Here is a 25,819-nt window from a genome sequence, read left to right as displayed (position 1 = left end):
TTTGTAAAGCCATTCTATCTTGAGAATTTTTATTACTTGCAATCAAAAGAATTCCTGACACACCGCCATGCCCTAGCCCAATCAGCCATCACATCCTCTGCACTCTGCCTCCTGAGGCTTTCTCTCATGTACTTCCTTCTATCCCGGCTGCCTCTGCCTTGGTTCACATGGCCATGGAGCCACCACATTAACCACCCAACTGGCTTCCCCACCTCTAATCTTTTTTCTCCAACATATTTGTGTTTATTGCCTGAACTTGAATTTTTCAGAGATCCCCAATTTCCCTCATGTAAAGTCTTAGTTACTTAGAATGGCCTCCAGTGATTTTCTTTATTTAGCCCCTACATATCTTCCCATGATTCAGTGGGTCTAGGCTGAGGCCTAAGGCTTTGTGTTTCTAATAAGCTCTCTGATGATGCTAATGCTGCCAGTAGTGGGTAAACCACTTTTTGAGTTGTACTGGTCCAGAGTTCTTTTCCTTTTCCTATTTCTATCACAAAATTTGCCTCATTTTGTGATGATAGATTTTCTCATTCCTTAATTCAGTGTTTCTCAAACAGTGTGTATCGGACTCCTTGGAAGGGCTCCTTAAAGAACATAATGCTGGCTTCTACCCCAGAATTTCTGATTCAGTAGTTGAGGGTAAGGCCGGCAACCCACTCCAGCACTCTTGACTGGAAAATCCCATGGATGGAGGAGCGCTATAGGCTACAGTCCATGAGGTTGCAAAGAGTCAGACATGACTGAGTGACTGCACTTTCTTTTCTTTCTTTCTTTAAGAATTTGCATTTCTAACAGAGTTTTCACATAATGCTGATGCTGCCTGTCAGGGACCACACTTTGAAAACAACTGCCTTAGTACAGGGTTTCTCATCATTGCTTCAACTCATGTTTTGAGCCAGATAATTCTGTACTATGGAGAGGTTGATCCGGGTATTAAAGGATGTTCAACAGCATTCCTAGCCTCTAGTCACTGGATGCCAGTAGCAGCTCCTCCAGTTGTGACAAAAATGTCTCCAGACATTCCCAGGTGTCTGCTGGAAGGCAACATTGCCTACAGTTGGAAACACTACCTTGGAGTGACTGTTTGATCAATATCCATCTCCTTTAGTATCTAAGTTTCACAAAAGCAGGAGCCTGTTTCTTGTATACCCAATGCCAAGAGTAGGCACTTAACAGATCCTTGTTCTACAAATGAATGAATCTAATTAAAACCCTTTAATGCTTTTTTCTTTTGTGCAATCCTTTTCCCGATCACCAAAAAGTATGAAAAGAAATCTTCCTGCTGCCTCCCTACCTGAACAGCAGCGACGCACTTCTAGGTTCCTTTGACCAGGAACATAGGGGTTGAAGATATTCCCCAGTCTCCAGCTCCAGTTTAGAAGAGGTGGTCCACTGGGGCATTATATCAATTGTCCCAGAGAGGGAAGAGAAAGAGGTTTTTGTTGTTGTTGTTGTTTATTTCTGTTTTGTTTTGGTTGCACTGCACAGCATATGGTATCTTAGTTCTCCCACCAGGATTAAGCCTATGCACCCTGCAGTGGAAGTGTAGGGTCTTAACCATTGGACCACCGGGGAATTCCCAAAAGAGGTTTTCTTTTTCCAGGATAAGGTGAAGGATGAGGTTGGATTTCCCCGCTCTGACCACATTCAACTCCATTTTCTCATTGGGAGAAGAAGAGGAGATAGAGCTAGGCCCCGTCCAGGCAAGATTTCCCGAGAGGTGGCAGGACCTCAGTGGGACAGATCTGTGTGGATGGGGGATGGAGCGGCAGTGAGGATCTTGGTTACAAAGCCTGGGATCACTGAGCTGCTCCATGGTCTACCCAGAATGGCAGAGCGCAATCAGTTATGACTATATTTTCAGTCTTTTTTCTGTACTTTTACAGAATATCCATACTTTAGCAGTGATATCCTGGAAATAATACCTTAACCAAAGCACAAGTCAATAAGGAGACTTTTATGAACTATGATAGGCTGCTAGAAAGAGGATACATTCTGAACAGAGTACTGCTGCTCCCTCAAAAGAACACCTGTGACGTCCAAACACAGGTAGCCCAGTAGTACAGATAGAGAGGCTGAGGATTCAGAACCCTGGCAGGCAGCAGGTGGAAGCTGGGGACTTGCAGAATTGGTGTCAGTCTGTTCCTGCTTATGCTTGTTTGACCTCTTCCAACTTCCTCCTCCTGCCACATATCACTAAATCTGGGGCAGTTTGGTGCTGCTCCAGTGAGAGTAATTAGGGAATAAATTGTTCCATTCTAGGTTGTCTTGGACCACAAACATCTTGCTCTATGTAACAGCCAGGCCTTCAGGTCAGGTTTTGTGAATGCCAGAGGGTAGCTGAAGACTTGTTCATTCACCTGTGGGGAGATTAACAATCATTGTGCTTTCAGAAAATTCTAACAGGCTGTGTAGTGGAGCAGAACTTTCTGGTTCACTGAGAGTGTGGGTTTAATTTTATACAGATTTCTGGATTAACTGACTCTTTGTAGTATGTATAGAAGTATAGCAGTTACTTGAGTATGTATGAGTATGTATAGAAGTTACTTGAGCTAGGGACTTCCCTGGCAGTCCAATGGTTAAAACTCTGTGCTAGCAATTCAGGCAGGGGATATGGGTTCAATCCCTGGTTGGGGAATTAAGATCCTGCATGCTGCGCAATACAGCCAAAAGAAGAAGGGAAAAAAAGAGAAGTTATTGAGCTAACTTAAGACACAAAGTGGAATTTATACCCATATTACACCTATATCAGCACAATTTACCAATCAGGAGCTGGATGTGGATAAAGGAAGACTTTAGGAAGGGAAGGAGCCTGGAACAGAGAGCATCTCTCTTAGATTCTCAGGTGCATTTTCTTCTCTGTGTCTCTCCTGGCCTCCCACGCCACCCTACACTCTGCCTTTCTCTGCTTCTTCTATCCACTTGGTAAACTATGACTTTGCAAAACTCCTGAGTTCACATGCAGGCACCCCAGTCTCCTGTAGACACTGACCAACATCCTCTCTTCTCCAATACCAGTTTAACAGGAAAGAGAATCTGATGGGTGCAGCTTGGGTCCAGCTAGCTATGAGTAGTACAAGCACAATTATCGGGGCCCACCCTGAAGATGAGGACAGTTCCCTGATACCATGCCGTCTTAGGTTGGATTTCCCCAGAAGCAGACTCTGAATCAAGAACTAAAAATCTGTTGTAAATAAGAACTAGATGATTTGGGAGGAAACTGGAAGAACAACTCTTCACCTTTCTTACTTCCTTTGGCCATAAGCTTCATTTGCAACTCCCAAGCCAGAAGGCAAGGAAGTCCAGGGTGCCTGTGAAATCAGTCTATGTTAGGCCAGCCTCCCAGGGCTTAAAGCAGGGTGGAGCAGGATGGCAAATTAATCTGAAGAGCAAATGAAAGATGTGATTCAGACATTTCTCAATAGAATCTTGTTATTCATATACCCCAACACAGATTATGAAAAAGTAAATTATGCAATTTTTTAGTTGCAGGGAATTACAGCATTTAGGCATGCCCATTTTCACAGTATTATTCAGGAGATTTGAATAGTCTATTGAAACTTGGTATTCATCATACACCTAGGGTCAGAAATGTCAATAAACTCCTGGACAAATTTAAAGCTTATTTTGATTTACATAAATGCAGTCCAGGCCCGTCACAACAAGCTTAACCAGTTCACATGCAAATGTGGTGTATTTATGTTAAACTCAATGTGAGTGGCTGTGACCTAAGCAGAAGGAAAGTTGGTTTTCCAACAGTAATCTCAGATTGTTCTTCTCCGTATCTTCATGTATTGCTGCCAGAAGTCACTGTCCAGGGCTTCATTTAAACTCCTGTCATGTTGACCCAATCTCAATCTGTAAATATTTGTAGAAAGAATTTTTCCCCAATTGCTTTTACCAAAAGTCTTGTTTAGTTTCTGAAACAAGCAACCACAGTGGTTTGCATCAACTGCTGTTTAACAAATCACCACAAATTTAGTGGTTTAAAAAACTTAGCACCTTTCAGTTTTGGATGTCAAATTCTAAAATGGGTCAGCAGGACAGAATTCCTTCTGGAAGCTCTAGGAAAGAATCTCTTTCTTTGCCTTTTTCAGCTTCAAGGAGCTGCCTGCATTTTTTGGTTTGTAACACCTTCTTCCATCTCCAAAGCCAGCAGAGTAGCACCTTCAACTCTCTCTCCCTGTCTCTGTCTCTCTCTCACCTCTGTTTCTGTCTCCTTCTCTGACTCTCCTACCTCCCCCTTATAAGGAACTTGTGATTACATTGGTTCCACCAAGATAATCCAGGATAACCTCTCCATCTCAAGATCTTTGCAATATAGAGAGAGGTTCCTGAGGGGTAGGAATTATCTTCACGAGAAGAAAGGGCACGATACAATAAAGAAAGAAAGAAAACAAACAAGAAACCTAGAGGATAAGTGTTTTGGGGATGAATGATAGAGATAAGGCTATAGATATGGGGATGGAAAACTGATGTACCCAATGTTCATTTCTTCTGGGTTGACAAAGGTCAGAGAGGTGGGAGAACAGTTAAAAGATTGGTGAAGGTCTGGAATAGCTTCTATTAGAGTGAAGGAGGGTGTTGATCAGGCTTCAGTGTGGGATTAACTGGGATGCTGAGACCCATGTAAGTCTCCATGATCACTCATTTGGCCACTACTTGTGCAGCTCTATAGCACTTGGCAGTCAGTGTGTAGGGAACAGAATTGCAAACATTTGTTCAATCCATGAAGTTTCTCATGATTTCATTCCCTGCAATACAATCTCCTCTTTTAGTTCCTCTGATTACATGCTGGGACAGAGACTATTTTTTGACCCTTTTATGTCTTTTCCCTAACTTTTAAACTGAGCATGTGGATTTCCAAGATTACATTTCCAAGCTTCCTTTGCAACTGGATGTGGCTATATGACTAATGGAATACATGGTGGCTTAGCACACATGCACACAAGTGTCCTTAAAGGATTCAGCATTGCTATCTTTCTCTCTTCCTGTTTCTCCCTGGCTGGGATGCAGAGAAAATGGCTTGTACCCAAGAACTATTTTGGAAAGTGAGGGGGAAGCCTATATGTTTAGATGGCAAAGCAGTAAGATAGAAGGAATTTTGGTCCCAGGCAATCATAAAGCCAGTATGTCAGCACTGTACCAGTGCCTCTGGACTTCATTTGCATGAAGAAAAATATTCTAAGTAAACTTTCTGTTATATATATAACTGAAGCTAATTCTACATTGTCCATACTCACTGCTCTCTTGGAGATTCTCACCTACATTGATATTCTGTCAATTTCATATGCCTCTGTCTTCCTCAACTTTCTGTTTCAGCTTCCTCTAATGTATTTTTTGAACACATACCCATGGTTTGACCTGACATCAGCTCTGCTTGTTCAAATCTCTTTCCAACAGCGTATCATATTGGGGGCAATTCTGCTTATATTTTGCTTCTGATTAAATTACAATGGAAATTTCCTTGATTCTTCCTCAACTATCTTTAGTCCTGCATTATTGTCACAGTGCTATTAATAATCATGCCATCCTATGTTACATTTTATTAATTAAATTATTCAACATTGATTGAGCATCTGCTATGTGCTCTGAAGTGATGGACACCATGGAGACACAGAAATCAGTAAAACGTGAGGTATACCATTAAGAATCTGACAATCCAGTAGGAGAGAGGAATATAAAAGTGATTAACATAATGAAGATAAAAGTAAGGAAGCCATATTCTGCATGCTTTGGAGAAGTATGCAGTATTTAAATTTTTTTTTCCCCAATTCAACACAGAAGTTTGTTAGATTGGAATTAGAACTCAAGTTTTCTGATTCCCAACATCCTAGCCATAATATCAGATTCCACACTTGGCTGCCATCCCTTGTTTTATATAAACATCTTGGAAAACAAAATCTTATTTAAAAGTTTGTTTTTGTTGTTGTTGTTGTTATTGTTGTTTGTTTGCTTTTGGCCATGCCATGCAACTTGTAGGATCATAGTGAAAGCACTGAGTCCTAACCACTGAACCACCAGGGAATTTCCAATTTAAAATTTTAAAGTGTAGAAAATAAAATCTTTGAAAGAATTGGAGTATAAGTTCGTTCATTTATTTACTGCATGTCAGGCCCAGAGGTATACGTTAGGATAAATTGGAAATAAATGACTGATGTGGTCCTGTCCTTATAGTTGCTAAATCTCCCATGTAAACATAAAAGGCTAACTATGGTTAAAACATTTCCAAGAAAAGGTACATGGTATCCAGAGAGGATATAATGGGAGTAATGATTCCAGTTTGGGAGAGCATGGAAGGAGCTGGGCTGGGGAAGGGAGGCAGGCGGTGGCCTGGAAAAGGCAAGGCCCCTCAATAGAGGAAAACAAGAGAGGCACAGGAAGTCAGCTTGCTCAGTGGCACTCAGGCAGCAAAACGAAAGCAGTGTGACGTAAGGGGAGACAAGAGAGGCAGAGAGGGGCCAAACTGTGTTGCAATTTTGGCTTATATTAATGGCAATGGAAAGCAAGTGAAGTGATTTCAAACAGATTTCTCTGACTGTTGAATGAACAGTGAAATACAGGGGACAGAGGCAAGAGTCAGAAGCAGGAAGACCAGTTTGGTGCCTATGGGAGGAATTCATCTCTGAGGTAAGGATAACCCAGAGGAAGACCTGCTGTGGTGAGAAATAGGAGTTTTTAGGGAGACTTGGCAATGGTTCAGATCTGGAATGTAAGAAAAGAGGTGTCAAGGATGACACCTGGGTTTCTTCACCTGACAGATGTTGATATTTCTCAGTGAGATAGGGAGAAAATAAACCAGATTTGAAGATAAGAGTAAGATGAAATGGATCTTTCTCCATGACTTTGATAAGACTTTGAAATATCCAAGTCGAAATGTCATAAAGGGAGTTGGAGAAATGTGTTTGGATCCACTTACAAGTGAAAAGTGGGGAGACAGGTGTCTGTGGGTTGGTTAGAACTGGAGCTGTGGCAGCAAGGGGATCACCTGGAGAGAGTATGTAGAAAGGGGTAAGGAGTGAGTTTTTTTGATTCACCAGTTCTGAATGGCCAGATAGGGTAGCACAAAACCTGCAATAGAAACTGGACCAGAAACTGGCTGAGGAAGAAGGAAGAAAACCAGGAACTGGTTGAGGCCTGAAAGCCAATCAGGAGAGTGCTTCAAAGAAAGAGTGTTCAACAGTGTCAAATAAGGTGAGGCTTGAAAACTCCCCATGGAATTTTGCATCATGGCAGTGACTCAAGCTCAAATGTTTTGATGGAATGATGAGGGTAAAAGCAAGATTTGGAGGGAACTGAGGAATGAATGGTAAGAAAATGGAAACAGAGTATGGAAAATTCTTTTTAAAAGTTTGTGAAAGGGAGGGAGAGCTAAGGCAAAAGCTAGAAAAGAAAATAGGACTGAGGGTTGGTTGGTTTTGCTTTGCTTTTATGGCAGACACATGAATAGTCTGTATATTCAGCCCATTTACAAAGCAAACAAAACCTATAAATAGGCTCAAATACACATGGAGATTTTAGAATATAATAAAGGAGCATCTTTAGCTTCCCAAGCGGCACTAGTGGTAAAGAATCTGCCTGCCAATGCAGGAGATGCAAGAGACAAGGGTTTGATCCCTGGGTTGGGAAGATTCCCTGAAGTAGGAAATGGCAACCTGCTCCAGTACTCTTGCCTGGAAAATTCCATGAACAGAGGAGGGCTACAGTCCGTGGGGCTGCAGAGTCAGATATCACTGAGCCACTGAACACACACACACACAAGGGGGCATCTCAAGTCTCTCAAATCTTTTTAATACAAAGATATTAAAATACCTTTTTAATAAATCATGTTAGAATGCCTAAATAGTCATGTGGAAATTATAAAATTGGATCCACATTTCATCATATACAAGAATAAATTCCAAATGGACTGGATATCTAAATGTAAAGAGAAAAGCATACAAGTTCCAGAAGAAAATGTGTGTAAATTCCCTCATATTTTGAGGGTAGAGAAATGTATTTCTAACTTGCAATCTAAATGCAATAAAAGAAAAGATTGTAAATGTGATTATTTTTCTAAAAATAAACTTTTGCATGGCTAAAAACAATACATAAGCAAACAAACAAAAAAAATCATAAACAAAAACCAGTGACAAACTTCGAGAAAATGTATTCTGTATATTATGTATATTACAGGCAAAAGAATGGATACATAGATATAGATGTAAAGGACCAGTCAAGAGGGAGCAAACTGATCGAGAAAGGAAGAGGGGAGAGGGAAGGTCACTAGGGTGATATCTTATGAACCTGTGGAGAGAGGACCAGGCAAAGATAGACAAGGGACTGTCAGCAACTTCCTTGTTAAATGGAGGGAAAGAGGAGCTGGTGGGGTTCAATGTTTAATAGGATTAGGAAGCAAGTTAGCAGCTGAGAGGAAGAGGAGAGATATATGAAATGAAAGGGAGGAGCCTTCACTGACCAGAGAAATGTGAGGCAAGACCAGACCCTTGGGGTGAGTGCTGTTCGTGATGGTGAATTACAAAGGAGCCATTGTGCTTCATGAGTGCCTTTCCCTGGCAGTCCTCGAAAACTGAGTTATTTGACTTTGTATTGTCTCCTGGGTGAAAGAAGTTCTTCTAATTCAACTCCATCTTTGTGAGAACTTTTTTGGGAGGATTCCCTGGCAGACAAGTGCTTAGGACTCGGTCCTTTCACTGCTGGGGCTGGGTTCAATCCCTGGTTGGAGAAAGAACATCCTGAGGCAAAAAAAAAAAAAAGAGGGCCTTTTTTTCCTGGAAATCCAGAAGGAGGGAGGAAAAGAAGGACCAGTCAGCAGGAAGCAGTTAATTTACATGAAAAATATTATGTCTAATTCATTGTTTGTCAAGTAAAACAGGTGAGCGGTGTCAGCCGCAGAGAGAGGCAGAGAAACTCGAAGCTTCTGGGAGGAACGTTAGGGACAACTGTTAGAAGAAGGCTAGCAACAAGTTTATCTTATCAATTTTCAACCTGAACAGGCTCTTGCTGCCTTTTGTGACATGGCTGGGTGAATAAACCTTTGTTCAGAGCTCAAAGTCCTAATGCTTCCTACTGCTTTTAATATTAATATCTGAGATGATTTTCTGAAAGGGCTGATACGTGGAGTGTGTCTGCCTCTCAGCTGGCTGGTTGACTGTGGGACAGTAGACATCTAAACATCTGCAATTTGCTAGTTCCCGCCTTCCTGTCCCCCCAGTCCCATGCACTCTATAGATTAAATGTGCATTAATGTTCTGCTATGAAAATCTCTTCCCACCCAAACTGGGGAGAATGGCCTTTAGTTCAGCAGTGCTGGAGCTTAGATGATGATAGGCTACGTGCCCAGAGAAAGAATGTGGACGCAGTTAGTTCTTTTGCAGAGGGGGAAAGGCATGTTTGTTGAGGACTTAATGATCACTTAAAAAAAAAAAAATCTAGTTTTATTTACTTATTTGGCTCTGCTGAGTCTTAATTGCTGCATAGGGGATCTTTGATATTCCTTGTGGCATGCAAGAATCTAGTTGCAGCATGTGGGATCTAGTTCCCAGACGAGGGATTGAACTCAGGCTCCCTGCATTGGGAGAAAAGGGTCTTAGTCTCTGGACCACCAGGGAAGTCCCCTAAAGATCCTTCATCAGAGCAGAATATTGACTCATTCTCTGTAGAAAGGATTAGGAAGTCTGTAATGACAATATACTTTGAAAGAAAAAACTGGGATTTCCCTGTGGTCCAATGGTTGAGATTCTGCCTGCCAATTCAGGGGACATGGGCTCAATTCCTGGTCCAGAAAGATTCCACATGTTTCAGAGAAACTAAGCCCATGTGCCACAGCTACTGAGCCAGTGCACTAGAGCCTACAAGTCACAACAAATGAAGGCCGCATGCCCTGGAGCCCGTGCTCCTCAAGAAGAGAAGCCATCACAGTGAGAAGCCCACACATCACAACGAAGACCCAACACAACCAAAAAATAATAATAATAAATAAAGACTGATAGATGACTTGTTAAAAAAAAAAAAAAAGAAAGAAAGAAAAAACAAAAAGCCAGTCTTTCGATTCAGAGGAAGGAAAAGTCACAAAGTGTCCTGTCTGGAAAGCTTGTGCCTGCATCTAAGCAGTGCCCAAGCCCAGCGCTGTGTTTCTCCAGGGCCTCAGACTAGAAGGGGAAGGATGTCGTTAGTCACAGTCAGCTTTGCTTGGTGATTATTTGCTGGGGAACTGTTGTTCCCTGGTGGGGAGGGAGGTGACTTCAGAGGGAAGCCAGTCAAAGCTGGAGGTTTCCATTTGGTTGGAAAGTAGCTTGTCAGCCTGACCTTGTTTATGTTGGGACACACTGACCTAGAACGTCTAGAGCCCGTGGGATCCTAGTGTGACCCAAGGCAAGATGGTCTGTGTCTCTCTCCTGGGCAGGCCCTTCACACCTCTGGACTCGGGCCAGGGGCCTTGTGGGCATTATTCCCAATGATTCAACTTGGAACTGACTGCCCATGTGCCCCATGTGGAGAGTTGATGGGAGGGTATTTTCATTCTGAAGGAGAAACTCCACAGGATTCAAAGGTATTTCAAATGGTGGAACTTCACCTACAAAGCATGACAAAAGATATGACCTAATAGGTAGCCTCCCATTTCACCTGAGATGTTGGCTCTGCCCTTTGAAACTTCAGGAACGCCTGGCTCACTGTCTTCTTTGGAGGTAGTGGATGTCAGTCTGCTCCAAGGACTTCCCGATAATGGGTATTTATAACTGGATGTTAGCAGCAGACAGTAGGTAAGACCTTCTCTCAGAGAACAGGGTGGGAGCCATGACAATTGCTTTGAAAACAAAGGAAGAGTGTTCCCACATTGCGTTGAGGCCCTTGGGGAAGTTGGGTTTTATTACCTCCTTTTTATAGAACAGGATCATCAGGAGCTGTGGGATTGCTGACTTGGAGTCAGCACTCAATTTGCTGACTCACGAATTGAGCACCATGCCTCTCACAACAAAGGAGGGAACTAATTTAAGATAATAAACCCAATAAAAAGAATGTGTTTACATTTTTATTTTCAACATCAATTGATTTGGAGAATTTACTCTTTGTAATTACACACTTCTCCTCATTTATGCTTGGTTAATGATTTTTCCTCTCTTGTCCTTTAAACAGACCATGTTAGCAAAGAGGCACTCTGATGGGGGTTTTATAGCACAGGCCAGGACGTTTCTAAAACACGCAAAGGATTTGTGTCACAGATAGCCAGTAGAGGACTGTATCTGCTTTAGCATTTTAATAATGCTTTTAAAAAATAACTTATGAGTTCAGTGTGCTCCAGTTCAATTTGGTTTAATTAAAACTTACTTTTAAGTTATTCTCTAAGGCAGAGAATAGTAACTGGTTCCTTTTAGGACAGTGAATTGTATTCTTTGCAGTTTATATATTTTAATGTCTTTTTAGCCATCTACTTATGAGCTCAGTCACAAGTTACCTACATTCTCTGTGCCTCAGTTTCCTCATATATACAAAGGGCACAATAATAATACCTTACTCACAGCATTGTTATAAAGATTAAATGAGGAAATCCATTTCATTAATACTCTAAGAATTCTCTACCAAACTTAGTTATTATTAACACATTATAGTTGTATTGAATTACAAAAGTAATTTGTGCTTGTTGTAAACAAATATCTAAAATATATAGATGTTTACAAAGTAAAATTGATATTATTCACTCTTTACTCAGCCTCATCCTAGAGACATTTCTCAGAGATAGCTTCCATATTGACTGCAATTTTCTATGCACATTCATGTACCTGCCTTAGAACTTTGCTTCTATGTCTAACAACTAACCATGGACATTCTTCCTGAACAGGTCCCATGGAGCCACCTCTTTATATAATATGGATATTAACTCCTTGTCTGATTTTTTTTTTTCTTCCAATATGTTTTTAGGGTGCCTTTCATGCTTCTATGTAGTCAAATCCTCACTCTTTTCCTCACACCTTCTGAGATTTATATAATGCTTAGGAAGATCTTCTCAGTGTTTAGCACTTAGAAATACACTTCTCAGGACTGACTGGAAAATGAAAGTGAAAGTGAAGTCACTCAGTTGCATCTGACTCTTTGCGACCCCATGGGACTACAGCCTACCAGGCTCCTCAGTCCATGGAATTTTCCAGGCAAGAGTACTGGAGTGGGTTGCCATTTTCTTCTCCAGGGGATCTTCCCGACCCGGAGATTGAAGCCAGGTCTTTCGCATTGCAGGCAGAAGCTTTACCATCTGAGCCACCAGGGAAGCCCCTGGAAAATGAAGACTTACACAACTCCAGAGAACTTTTCAGTGGTTAATAAGGTGACTATTACCACCTTGGGGTTCCCTGGTGGCTCAGACAGTAAAAAATCCTCAGACAGTAAAGTATTCTTGCCTGGAGAATCCCCATGGACAGAGGAGCCAGGCGGGCTACAGTCTATGGGGTCACAAAGAGTCAGACACAACTGAGCAACTAAGCATAGAGAACTTTTGGGACATACATTGTTACCATACTGAACTCAGGTCCACTTGCCCAACTCACAGCAAAGTCAATCTACTGACGAGGGTTTCGGTGAAGAGCATTGACTGTAGGGAGCCAAGCAAGAGAGTGGGAGATAAACCTCAGATCCACTTCATCTTTGTCTTTGATTTAGTGATTTCTTTTTTAAGGAGAACAAAAAGGCTGGGATTAATCACTGTTTTTGATGTTTCTGTGATGTTTTTTAATCACAGTTCTAGGAGTCAGGATGTTTCCAGTTTACAATTCTCAGACCATGGGAGTGGCGGGGAGGGGTGTCTATGCCCTGAAGAAACAACCTGAGTTTGTATGTTAATGATCTTACCTATTATAGCAATTTTAGTACATTAATAATGTTATTGACAATGGCGATTTTAGTCATCTGACTCTGGTTAGTGTTCAGTTGCCACAGGGCTGAGGTTCAGAAGGGACAAGAAAGGGAATAAAGTTTGGGGTAAAGAGATTAATCACAAGCTTGGTAATAGAATTTAGCTTTAGAGGGATATGATTTTGAAACCAAGCTGAGCCCTGCAGGACCTTCCCAGGTACAAAAGCCTTTCTGTGTTCCCCATTTTTTATCTGTAGGAAAAACACCTTCGCTTCCGAGATCTTCCCTGAGTTCCAAAAAGCAGATTTAAACAGTTACTAGTTACGGTAGTGAGGGAATATGGAAACAGAGAAAAAGTAGTCAAGAAAAAATAGTGCACCCAAAAAGCAGAGACATGTCCATCGGCAGATAAATGGATAAAGAAGTTGTGGTACATACACAATGGAATATTACTCAGTCATAAAAAGGAACCCATTTGAATCCATTCTCATGAGGTGGATGAACCCAGAACCTATTATACAGAGTGAAGTGAGTCAGAAAGAGAATGATAAATGTTGTATTCTAATGCATATATACAGAATCTAGAAAAATGGTACCAAAGAATTTATTTACAGGGCAGCAATGGAGAAACAGACAGAGGAAATAGACATTTGGACATGGGGAGAGGGGAAGAGAGGATGAGATGTATAAAAGAGTAACATGGAAATTTACATGACCATATGCAACAGATAGCCAACAGGAATTTGCTGTATGGCTCAGGAAACTCAAACAGGGGCTCTGTATCAGCCTAGGGGGTGGGATGGGGAGGGAGATGGGAGGGAGGTTCAAAAGGGAGGGGATGTATGTATACCTATGGCTGATCCATGTTGAGGTTTGACAGAAAACAACAAAATTCGGTAAAGCAATTATCCTTCAATTAAAAAATAAATAAACTTTTTAAAAAAGAAATTAAAAAAAAAAAGCAGAGTCCTAGGTTCTCCTCAATGGATATATGGAACAATCTGGTGCAATTTTAGTTCTATAGGAACTAAGGCTCCCACCAAAGTGGAGGATGGTAATTTCAAGCTGAGCAAGAGTCTGAGAATCTACCTTGTTTCCTCGCCGCTAACCAATCAGAAGAAAGTCATACCCTAAATTTTGTCTTTAAAAACTCTTCTCCCCAAACTCCGCGAATCAAGGAGTTCAGGTCTTTTGAGCACAGTCTATACTCCTTGCTTGGCCCTTGCATTAAACCTCTCTCTGCTCTGAACTCTGATGGTTCAGTTCATTTGGTACCCTGTGTGTCCGTTGGGCATCCAAACTTGGGTTGACAACAGTTTCAAAATAAAACTTTGTGATCCATTAATGTGAGTGTATTTTATTTTTTACTGGAAGAGAGCAAATGACTGCTATGCTTTGGGGTGTTGTGGGGAATGTTACCTTCAGCTAATTTAAGAATGAGAAATGCAGGCTTGAGGACACCTACACACTTTGCACAAGTCTCTGAATTCCACCCTACAGGATTCTTATACATCATGGTGTTGGGAAGAAGGAAGTCAGCTTTCCGGTGCTTGATGTAGTTGAACCTGTGACTTAACCATCATGGTGTGCAAGAAAGTGGTTTTACCTTATCTCTTTGGATACTCAAAAGTTACTAATAAAGCCACCTAAAGCCAAGAGTTCTTTTTTTTTTTTTTATACTTAATTATTTTTGAGGCTGCATTGGATGTTGCAGCACTCAAGAATCTTCATTGCATCACGTGGGATCTTTCATTGCACACAGATTCTCTAGTTGTAGCATGTGGGCCCAGTAGTTGTGGTGCATGGGCTTAGTTGCACTGTGGCACAAGAGATCGCAGTTCCCCAACCAGGGATTGAACCCATGCCCCCAGCATTGCAAGGTGGATTCTTAACCACTGAACCACCAGGGAAGTCCCCCCGAAGTTCTTGGAAAGGTCCACCAAGACCTCTGCATACTTGCTCATGTCTGGGAACTGAGATCTACTGTTGAGAACATCACTCAAAAATATTTGTCAAGGAGTCAGTTCAGTTTAGTTCAATCGCTCAGTCATGTCTGACTCTTTGCTACACCATGGACAGCAGCTCACCAGGCTTCCCTGTCATCACCAACTCCCAGAGCTTCCTCAAACTCACATCCATTGAGTCGGTGATGCCATCCAACCATCTCATTCTATGCCATCTCCTTCTCATCCTGCCTTCAATCTTTCCCAGAATCAGGATCTTTTCAAATGAGTCAGTTCTTCCCATCAGGTTGCCAAAGTACTGGAGCTTCAGCTTCAGCATCAGTCCTTCCAATGAATATTCAGGATTGATTTCCTTTAGGATTGACTGGTTTGATCTCCTTGCAGTCCAAGGAACTCTCAAGAGTCAAAAAGTCAAGTGGATATTTAGAAAGAAAAATAATGAGTGACATTATATTTTGACAATGATGTACTTCTACTTTTTTAAGACATGCTTTTCCCTACATTTTTCTTTTTGCTTAGAAAAAAATCATATTGCCTATGTATAAAGTCAGTATAACTGGCTGAAAAATAGGTAAATAATCTTTAATATTTGACTTGCAGAGTACCAAATAATTGGGTAGAATTTAAAAAAAAATAAGAGCTATTTTGCAGAAAGAGATGTATACTTTTTAATTCAACAAACATTTATTTAATGACTTTTATTTCAAAATAATTTTGTTAGGAGTTGTGGGGTTTTTGAAGATAGAAAATTACAGTCTCAGTACTTCCCTGGTGGTCCAGTTACTAAGACTTGGTGTTTCCACTTCAGGGGCTGTGGGTTCTATCCCTGGTTGTGGAATTAAGATTCTACATACTGAGGAGTATGGCCAAATTAATTTTTTTTTTAATTATAGTTTCCATTCACTATCTAGTCATTTATATTTTTTGCTATTTTCTAGACTTTTTCAGGAATAATTTAGAAGAATATCAAGCAATAAGAAGCAGATTATTTTATATTTTATGGCAAGCACAATCCTCTGTGTGGTTTATTATGTTATCTCCTTACGTCAGAAGGTCATTGTCAAAGATAATAACAAAATCATTTGGAGACTCGGTCAAATGTATGCACCTCAGACTTTATTTATTTATTTTTGGCTGTGCTGGGTCTTCATTATTGCACAAGGACTTTCTCTAGTTGCAGCAAGTGGGGGCTACTCTGTAGTTGTGGTGCATGGGCTTCTCATTGCAGTGGCTTCTCTTGTCTCAGAACACAGGTTCCAGACACATGGGCTTCAGTTCATGGGCCCTAGAGCATGGGCTCAGTAGTTGTGGGACATGGACTCAGCTATTCCTGGCATGGTGGAATCTTCCTGAACCAGGGACCAAACCTGTGTCTCTTTCCTTGGCAGGTGGATTCTTATCCACTGTACCACCAGGGAAGTCCTCCTCTGACTTTTTAAAAAACTTTTGGCCATGCCATGGCAGCATGTGAGATCTTAGCTCCCTGACCACAGATTGAACTGGTGCCCCCTGAATTGGCAGAGTGAAGTCTTAACTCCTAGATCGCCTGGGAAGTCCCGTCCTCAGACATTTTTGTGGGTCAGCCTTCAGGATGGCCTCAGATGATCCTTGCCTTCAGCAGTCTTCAAACCCTTGTGTGGTTCCTCTCCCACAGTGAAATCAAGCCATAAGTGACTAATAGAATACAGTGGAAAGGACAGTGTGTGACTTCACAGGCTAGGCCTTTAAAGAGGTGGCAGTGTCCATCTTGGTCTCTTGGATTGTATCTAGAGCAGGGACCAGCAAATTGGGGTTTATGGGCAAAATTCAGCCTGCAGGCAGTTTTTTCTTTTCCTTTTTTAAATTTTTTTTGGTGTTAGGTCTGGATTCTTTGTATGTATATATATACATATGTGTCTATATATATATACATATATCTTATTTGTTTATTTATTTATGTCTGTGTCAGGTCTTCGTTGCTTTGAGGGTTATTCCCTAGTCGTGCTGCAAGGGCTTCTCATTGTGGTGGCTTTTCTTATTGTGGAATACCAGCTCTAGCTGTGTGGGATTCAGTAGTTGTGGCTCCCAGGCTCTAGAGCATAGGCTCAATAGCGGTAGAACATGAGCTTAATTGTTCTGCAGCATGTGGGATCTCACTGGATCAGAGATCAAACCCATATCTCCTGCATTGGCAAATGGATTCTTTATCACTGAGCTACCAAGGAAGCCCTGCAGGCAGTTTTTGTATGAACTGAGCTAAGATTGGTTCTTATAATCTTAAAATATAGTTTAAAAAGAGAAGAATATATAGCAGAACCTGGAGGTGACCCACAAGGTTTAAACTATTTACTACCTGGTCCTTTACAGAGTTTACTACCCCTGCTTGGAGGAATCCAGGCACCCTGCTGTGAGTGAGCACACACACACACACACACACACACACACACACACAGCTCTGTGGAGAGGCCAGTATGGACATGATTGCATCTAATCATTCCACTGCAACCCACTCCAGTATTCTCGCCTGGAGAATCCCATGGACAGAGGAGCCTGGCGAGCTATGGTCCTCAGAGTCACAAAGAATCAGGTACAACTGAAGCAACTTAGCACACGCCAGATAACTGGCCCACGGGAACCCTAAGTGATAATAAGCCTCTGTAGGGGAGGAAGACATTTCCCTCTTTCTTTCTAGGTTCTTTCTTCTGGCTGGTCTAGAATTGAACTGACATGAGACAGAATAACAAGAGGAAATCAAATAAAAGTGTAAAAATGTGTACATGGGAATAAACCCAGGAAAACTGAGTAATTCACCAAAACAGCCCAAACTTTCACCTTAAATACTACCCTCAGCTAAAGACTAAAGAGAGTGTTGAGATGGGGTGAGTCAGTTATGGAAAGTTACAGGAAAAGCACAGCAAATGAGGGTAAAGTTGTTGTGTAGATTTAAGTCAGTGCCTTAAATCAGTGCCATTGATAAGAGTTTCTAGAGTTAAATATTTCTTTAAAAAGGGTAACTCCTACTTGGTTTTCAGAGTTTTCCCCAGTCTACTGTTTTCTAGAAAATAAACTGTTTAAAATAATTAATATGCCAGAGGTATGTTTTGGAGTGACAAATTCTGCTCCCCTATACCTCTAAGTTTGGGGGTAATTTATTGTTGCAGCAATAGTAATTAGAATATACTATATGTTTTCTGAAGTTCCCAAGTAAAATACTTATTCACTTCCTTTAATCATTCTTTGGCAGAATTTAAGCATATACAAATCCTTAACATATAGTATCTGCTGATTTCTAAGCCTTGTAAGTAGTTCCTTATAAGAGCTGAGGCATCCCACTCACCAGGAATTCCTTGAGGTCCAGTGGTTAGTCACGACGCTTTCACTGCCAAGGGCCTAGTTTCAATCCCTGGTCAGGCAACTAAGATCCCACAAACTACACAGTGTGGGGGGAAAAAAAAAGAAGCAGCAGCAGCCTTGAGGCCTCACATTCCAATAAATGTGTAAGGGTCAAATTATTTCCTTAGTATTCAGAAACATATCAGTTTCTTCAAGTTATATTTGTTTTCTGTTGATATGCAAAAGCATTCATTATATCTGGTAAGACCAAGACCCCCTAAAGACAAGTTCCCTTTCCCAGCCTATGAGTAATCTATCCACAACTTTATTCCCTTGCTTATTTTCTCTGACCTCAATCCCTTTATTGTCTCTTCTGACCTCAGTCCTATGGCAACTGATTCTAATCAACCAAAGTCAGATGACTAAACTCATTACTGTCACTATCATTATTAATGTACTAAAATTGCTATAATAGGCATAATCATTAATGTACAAACTCAGGTTGTTTCTCCAGGGCAGAATGAGCTCGTAGACCCCCAAGCTATGGATGACCTGACCAGAGAATATTAAATCAGAGACATCCTGACTCCCAAAACTACAATTAAGAAATGTCTCAAAAATATCACAAGACTATGATTAATATAAATTTCTGTCTTCTTCCCCTTAAAACATTCCCAACTCAGAGACTAAGATGGAGTGGATCTGAGGTTTATTTCCCACTCCCTTGCTTTGTGTGCTGCAAATAAACCCTTAATTTGCTGCAAACACTCACTTTCAGAGTTTGGCTTTTTGCTCCACACATGAACCTTGGCTTGGTTATACTGGTATTGCTCAAACCATTAATTTGAGAGAAAAGTGAATTTAGAATTGTTGGCCGTCAGCCAGTCAATTACCCTAACAAGCGGTTTTTTTTTTTTTTTCAATAGTCCTGGAAAGCATTTATTGCTCACTTTTTAGAGATGGGAAAATTAAGGCTCACAGAGGTTAATGGCTATAGTCATAGAATTGATGAGTAAGAGAGTTAAGATTGAAGCCATCTCCTGACAGCACATTTAGGTGCCTGTGGCTCTAGGCCTTAGGTCAGTCATATAAGTCCACCTTATCATGAAATCACATGTCATTCATTAAGCTTTCATAGGCTTAAGGTGCCAAAAATAGACGCCTTTTGTTAGTATCATGGAATGGCAGTTAGCAGTTGTTAGCAGTATTTTTAAAGCCTTTACCATTTGCCTGTTATTGTGCCAGTACTGATTTTTAGATCTTAAGGTCCAAGTTTATGTTCTTTATATAAACTTCCCCCAAAGGTACTGAGTGACACATTGTCTGGTGCTGGGTATTCATGGAAAATAAAACCCACACCTCCACATTTATGGATCTTCCAATCTAGTCAGGGAATTATCTATCTGATATTCTTTTCTTGGTTATCAACTTACTGCTTAATCATGGCTTTATAACATTGCATGACTGAAAAACAGTAAGATACCATGAATTTCATCAATTACTTAACCCTTGAAGTAAGGTTTCCTTTATTCTTTCTCCAGGGCAAGATGAGCTCTAGCTTAAAGCTAAATCCCCAGAAGGAAGAACAATTAGATCAAGGTTCAGAATGACAGGGAGAGATAAGGTCATTGCAAATAATATTATTCTACTTTGAAAGACTTTCTGCTGAAAGAGATTTGGCTGAAGTAGCTTAGCTGATGGCAGAAAAATCAACTATGAACTATAAGAGTTTCATCAGACTGTGACATGAATCTATTTACCCAGTCATTATACAGTCAATGGCAAAACAACTTTCTCTTTTGGACCTTTTGTAATGCAACAAATTATTTTGCTACCTGTGCAGATTGAAGGTCTCAATTATAAACTATTTTGTTTTAATGATGACTTTGATTAGTTTTCATTTCCTGTGCACTCCTGGCATGCTGCGGTTCATGGGGTCGCAAAGAGTCGGACATGTGACTGAGCGACTGAACTGAACTGACCAACTGAAAATGATAAGAAAAGGTGGCCTGAGCCATGCTATATGGCAAAGAAAGTCACTCCAGACTTCAGAAATTTGCTCCAGGAAATCGCTCCCATTAGAAAGATAAATCTTGAACTTCCCTGGTGGCGCAGTAGATAAAAGAATATGTCTGCCAATGCAGGGGATATGGGTTTGATCCTTGTCTGGGAACTGAGATCCCACACGCCTTGGAACAACTAAGCCTGTGTGCCACAATTACTGAAGCCCACGTGCCCAGCCCGTGCTCCACCACTGCAATGAGAAGCCTACACACTGCAACTAGAGAGTAGCAATAAATAAGAGTTAGTTTATAAGTGAACAAACTTGTTTTTCAGGGAAAGAGTGACAGTGACAAGAGGCTCCAAGTGTTGTTTTACTGATAAAAGGTCAGAGAGAAGTCATGTTTTTTAGACTTCTTGGAGGAGGTAAGGGTTGAGTGGGGGTGGTGTGGGGAGGGGAATGGAGGAGACCTGGGAAGAGACTTAGTTATTCCTGCATATAACAGCACTTTCTCAAACACTTACATGTGAGTCATTAGGCGGGGTCTGGACAAAAGTATGAAATAGACATGGTAATACTGTACTTGCCCTCAAGGCACTTATAGTCTAGTGAGTGAAACATGAGGGTAAATGGAGGAAAGTGGGCTTTCCTGAGAGGGATAACAAACTCACATTTGACAAGTTAGAGAAGGTTTCCTGAAAGAACTCCCTAAAGCTGAACTCAGAAACATTGTTGCTTTTGTTCAATCACTAAGTCAGGTCTGACTCTTTGTGACCCCAGGGACTGCAGCATGCCAGGCTTGCCTGTCCTTCACTATCTCCTGGAATTTGCTCAAACTCATTTCCATTGAGTCGGTGATGCCATCCAACCATCTCATCCTCTGTCGCCCCCTTCTCCTGAACTCAGAAGCATGACAGAAACAAAAGGAAAGAAGAGTGTTTCCAAGGAGGAAACTGCATGGATATAAAAAGCTCAGAGGTAGGAGTGGTGTCCATGGAGTCACAAAAGGTCAGACAGGACTTGGACACTGAAGAACAAGAGAGAGCAAGCATAGAGTATTTAAGGAAAAGAAAAGAGTGTATAGGTGGAGGGTTGGGGGATAGTAATGGGAGGTTAAAAGATGCTTACTCCTTGGAAGGAAAGTTATGACCAACCTAGATAGCATATTAAAAAGCAGAGACATTACTTTGCCAACAAAGGTCCATCTGGTCAAGGCTATGGTTTTTCCAGTGATCATGTATGGATGTGAGAGTTGGACTGTGAAGAAAGCTGAGTGCCGAAAAGTTAATGCTTTTGAACTGTGGTGTTGGAGAAGACTCTTGAGAGTCCCTTGGACTGCAAGGAGATCCAACCAGTCCATCCTAAAGGAGATCAGTCCTGGGTGTTCACTGGAAGGACTGATGCTGAAGCTGAAACTCCAGTACTTTGGCCACCTCATGTGAAGAGTTGACTCACTGGAAAAGACCCTGATGCTGGGAAAGATTGAGGGCAGGAGGAGAAGGGGACAACAGAGGATGAGATGGTGGGATGGCATCACTGACTCGATGGACACGGATTTGGGTGGACTCCGGGAGTTGGTGATGGACAGGGAGGCCTGGCATGCTGCGATTCATGGGGTTGCAAAGAGTCGGACACGACTGAGCAACTGAACTGAACTGAATGGGAAGTAAGACTTCCCAGGTGGCTGAGTTGGAAAAGAATCCACCTGCCAAGCAGGAGACCGCCTGCAGTGCAAGAGACCTGAGTTCAATCCTGGGTCGAGAAGATCCCCTAGAGAAGGAAATGGTAACCCACTTCTTAGCTGGGAAACCCCATGGACAGAGGAGCTGGCAGGCTACAGTCCATGGACTCGCAATGAGTTGGACACGACTTAGTGACTAAACCACCACCACCAACAGGAGGTAAGGAATCCTCTAAATCTGGTTAAGAAGTTTGAGTGTTAGCCTGAGGGGAAGAGAGTGAGGTGATTAAAAGAAAAAAAAAAAACAACAACTGGGCTTTTAAAAAGAAAATTCTGGGCTTCCCTGGTCCAGTGGTTAAGAATCTGCCTGCCAATGAAGGGGACACAGGTTGAACCCTGGTTGGGGAAGATCCCATATGCCACAGGGCAACTAAGCCCTTTGCACCTGAGCCTAAGTGCCACAACTAAGCCCACTTGCTAGATAGAGCCCGTGCTCTGCAACAACAGAAGCCACTGCAATGAGAAGCCTACACACCACAACTAGAGAGTATTCTCCACTTGCTACAACTAGAGAAAGCCCATGAGCAGCAACAAAGACCCAGCAGCCAGAAATAAATAGATATTGTTTAAAAAAGAAAAACAAAACTCTGAAGAATTCCTTGGCAATCCTGTGGTGAGGACTTGTGCTGTGCAGTACAGCCAAAAAGGGAAAAAACAAAAAAGAAAACAAGCTTCAGGGGCGATGGAAAGCTTTTGTCATACAGGTAGTGGATACTTCCCTGGTGGCTCAGATGGTAAAGAACCCGCCTGCAATTCGGGAGACCCGGGTTTGATGCCTGGGTTGGGAAAATCCCCTGGAGAAGGAAATGGCTACCCACTCCAGTATTCTTGCCTGGAGAATTCCACGGACAGAGGAGTCTTGTGGGCTAGAGTCCATGGAATCACAAAGAGTAGGACATGACTGAGTGACTAACGCTACCCCCACACAGGTGAGCTGTACTGAGAAAGTTGCAGTGAGAATGAAGAGAATTAAGATCTAGTCAATAGATCTTTAAGAAAAAGAATCTGCAAGATGCTTTGATTACAGATGGACATGAAACATGTTGACAAAGAAGGAGAAAAATTTTCTGTTATTGGCAACTAAATGGTTTGACTCACTGAAACAGGAGATTCTGGTGTAGGAGTGTAAGCAGATAGGGTGTGTGTGTGTGTGTGTGTGTGTGTTAGTTGCTTAGTCGTGTCCAACTCTTTGCAACCCCATAGACTGTAGCCCCTCTGTCCATGGGATTCTCCAGGCAAGAACACTGGAGTGGGTTGCAGTACCCAAGAAGGGCTTTCTTAACACAAGAGGAGCCACTTCTGGCCTAAGCCATTTTGTGATCTAAGTCTGAATGAAAGCTTACCCTTGAACAAGCCTCAGAAATTAATGATCTTAGGGGGACAAAAGAATGCAGGAACAATGATTATTACCAGTCAAGAAAAGTAATAATAACAAAGATAATAAATCTGTTGTAAAGACTCTTAGTTCTGTTTCAATGTTAAAAATTAGCCTAAAGCAATTTCTTGAGCTATTTTGCAGAATTTACCCCTCTGCCCCAGCACTCAACCACCAGATCTATTGGAAACTAATGGATGAAGATATTGCTTTTTACTGACCTTCCTGACTTCAAACAATGAAAATTTGGGGGACTTCCTGGTGATTCACTGGCTAAGACTCCATGCTCCCAATGCAAGGGGCCCAGGTTCCATCTCTGAGAAGGGAACTAGATCCCACATGCTGCAACTAAGACCTGGGGTGGCTAAATAAATAAATATATAAATATTTTTTTAAAAAAGCAACTTGGGACCTTCTCCTCAATTCTATGTTGAATTCTCCTCTGCTCAAACCCCTTCATGAATACTCATGTACCCTTAACTTAAAAATTCCTTAATTTTGCTGCTTAGGGAAACACTACTTTGGGAAAGACCCCAGGTGTTTTCCTAATTCACTGCAAGTAATCAATCCTTCCTTCTGATTTTTGGCTTGGTTGTATCTTTTGGTTTGATATCCATCAAGAGACAAATCCAATTTTCGGGTAACAAGAGCAGGTTGTTTGGGAGGTGTTGGAGGCTGAGATAAAGGTGCTGGAGAATATGTTAACTCGAATCTCAGAATAAGACTGGCTTAGAGGTTTGGGAGTCATCTGCACAGGAGAGAAAAGAGAAGGAGATTTAAGAACCCTGAGAGAGGTTCCACTGAAGAGAGAGTTTGTAAAGGAGATTTAGATGATTGAGAGAGGAAAGAGGAAAACTGGGAGAAGGTGTTATCAGGGACACTCACAGACAAGGACTTTCCAGAGGATGGGAGTGATCAGTAATGTTTAATGCCATTGAGAACAGGGTGGCAGCATCAGACAAACTCAGATTGAGGGACAGTCGACAACACAACTGACCTGTACTCTTCAAAAATGTCAATGCTGGACTTCCCTGGTGATCCAGTGGTTAATAGTCCACCTTGCAATGTAGAGAACACCAGTTCAAGTTCTGGTCTGGGAAGATTCCACCCACTGAGGAGCAGCTAAGCACTTGGGCCACAACTACTGAGCCTGCATTCTAGAGCCGGCAAACTGCAGCTACTGAACCAGCGTGCTTAGAGCCTGTGCTCTGCAACAAGAGAAGCCACCGCTATAAGAAGCCTGTACATCGCAACTAGGGAGTAGCTCCCGAGCTCCACAATTAGAGAAAGTCCACACGCAGCGACGAAGACCTAGCATGGTCAAAAAAAAAAAAAATCAATGCCAAGAATACAAAGAAGATGCACAAACATCTGTGTACATAGAAACAGAGGTTAAAGGAGACTAAAGAGACATGAAAAATGACAATGCAGTGCATGATCCAGAATTTCCTTTTGTTATTTTTAAAATCATTTTTAATGGTTGCATAATCAGACAATTAATTTCATTCAAATATATTTGAGTTTCTCATTTCTAAAATGGAGAGGAGAGGAATTAAGGACTTTTTAAGTTAAGGGTACATGCATATTCATGAAGGGTTTTGAGCATTCCAGGTTTTCTCTAATCACACTCTATCATGCTACTTTGGCAGAGAGGTTTTTATGAGCCATATTACATAGAAAAATGTGAAAATCAAAATGGTACACTGATTATCGAAGTACAAAGCTGGAAGTAAAAGTAAAACTTACAGTTGCTGTGTTAGGTTTGTCTGAATGTGAAGGAAAGTTCACAATTAGTTTTACTTCTAACTGTATCTTTAAACTTGCCTTCAAAAGGTCACTATATCAGTCAGCTTACTTGTGGTAAGCTCAAGGTATCTGACAGTGATTAGATAGTGTTATTTAAATTTTTCACAAGTGTAGACTCCTAATTTATAGGGTTCTATCCCAACATACAGTGGGAAAGAATCCTCTTGCCACTCGGGTTCAATGCCTGGGTCAGGAAGATCCCCTGGAGAAGGAAATGGCAACCCACTCCAGTATTCTTTCCTGGGAAATCCCATGGACAAAGGAGCCTGGTTAGCTACTGTCCATGGGGTCTCCAAAGTTGGACACAACTTTGCTATTAAACAACAAATCCCAGTGTAGGCATCTATAGGAGGCTGTGAGTGCACAGAATGCTTTCAAGATGACAGAATGGAACAATAACTCATTTGCCTTTTGCACGATCCTGCAATTCTAGCAGTTGTGTACGGCTACCTGAATGCAACATGTTGAAATATTAACATTCTTTTTGTTAATTTCACTCTACTTTTTTCTTTTTTTTAACGTAGACATTCAGGTTTTTAAACATTTAAAACATTTTCCCTATGCCATTTCCTATCCACCAAGCACAGCAGGCTTTCCTGATAGCTCATTTGGTAAAAAAATTTGCTTGCATTGCAGAAGACCTCAGTTCGATTCCTGGGTCGGGAAGATCCGCTGGAGAAGGGATAGGCTACCCACTCCAGTATTCTTGGGCTTCCCTTATAGCTCAGCTGGTAAAGAATCCCCCTGCAATGCGGGAAACCGGGTTTGATCCC

At 41.5% G+C, this 25,819-nt stretch overlaps 1 protein-coding gene across 1 annotated transcript in view; it reads left to right on the top strand.

The window, feature by feature from the left end:
- The first annotated feature begins 6,614 nt into the window (after positions 1–6,614).
- SHLD1 (shieldin complex subunit 1) overlaps positions 6,615–25,819 on the top strand; it is a 125,711-nt gene continuing 106,506 nt past the window's right edge. Inside the window, exon 1 of the mRNA XM_043479393.1 lies at positions 6,615–6,633. The gene's annotated coding sequence lies outside the window, so the exon portion shown is untranslated. The remainder of the gene's footprint in view (positions 6,634–25,819) is intronic.

Source organism: Cervus canadensis, chromosome 10 (genome assembly GCF_019320065.1).
Source record: "Cervus canadensis isolate Bull #8, Minnesota chromosome 10, ASM1932006v1, whole genome shotgun sequence".
NCBI lineage: Eukaryota > Metazoa > Chordata > Mammalia > Artiodactyla > Cervidae > Cervus > Cervus canadensis.
This window is presented reverse-complemented; position numbering and strand designations above follow the sequence as displayed.